At 50.2% G+C, this 793-nt stretch overlaps 1 pseudogene; it reads left to right on the top strand.

The window, feature by feature from the left end:
• The first annotated feature begins 316 nt into the window (after nucleotides 1-316).
• Nucleotides 317-417, top strand: LOC114612716 (annotated as a pseudogene).
• Nucleotides 418-793: the final 376 nt, after the last annotated feature.

Below are 793 nucleotides of genomic sequence, written 5' to 3'. Positions count from 1 at the left end.
TCTCCTGTCCTCCTCCCCCTGCTTCTATGAGGGTGCTCCTCCTCCCACCCACCCACTCCTGCCTCACCGTACTGGCATTCCCCTACACTGGAAAATCGAGCCTTAACAGGACCAAGGGCTTCTCCTCCTATTGATGCCACGCAATGCCATCTTCTGTTACATTATGTGGCTGGAGACATGGGTCCCTCCATATGTAGTCTTTGGTTGGTTGTTTAGTCCCTGGGAGCTCTGGGAGGGGGGAGACTTAGTTGATATTGTTGTTCTCCTTATGGGGTTGCAATAATTTGGTATAGGAAAAAACAAGTCCCTAGAGGCTTCTGTGTCACACGTGCTTCGGTAGTTTGCAGAGATGAGACAGTCTATGTCTATGCTCAGTGTCCCGACCTATAAACATCTGAATGGTTAGAAGCTAACATTCTCCATACATAGTGATTCTGAGACTACCATTATCCTGGTGCAAGGGGACCTGGAGTGGAAACTAGCCTGAAATCACCACCACTCCAAGCACCAGTCAGGCCCATAAGGGGCTCCACGATGGGAAGCAAGCAGGAGACTAGAAGAACCACACCTGAGATCACAGGCCCAGCTCACCTGGGACTCCTGGGAAAGTAGTCCATACAAGGCATAAAAGGAATGCCTACCACACCAACTAGCACTTTGCTCTGGAGAACAGGCTCCACACATTGCAGGAGACGTAGGTAAGCTAGACCTGAGGATGCAAGTATAGGAGAGCTAGCTCTACCACTTGTGTCCCTATGGTTACACTGACAAGGAAGAGATATCCTCCTTCCCC

Source organism: Grammomys surdaster, unplaced genomic scaffold, assembly GCF_004785775.1.
Source record: "Grammomys surdaster isolate TR1022 unplaced genomic scaffold, NIH_TR_1.0 126178, whole genome shotgun sequence".
NCBI classification, from domain to species: Eukaryota; Metazoa; Chordata; class Mammalia; order Rodentia; family Muridae; genus Grammomys; species Grammomys surdaster.
The sequence above is the reverse complement of the archived record's forward strand: the minus strand, read 5'-3'. Positions and strand labels throughout refer to the sequence as shown.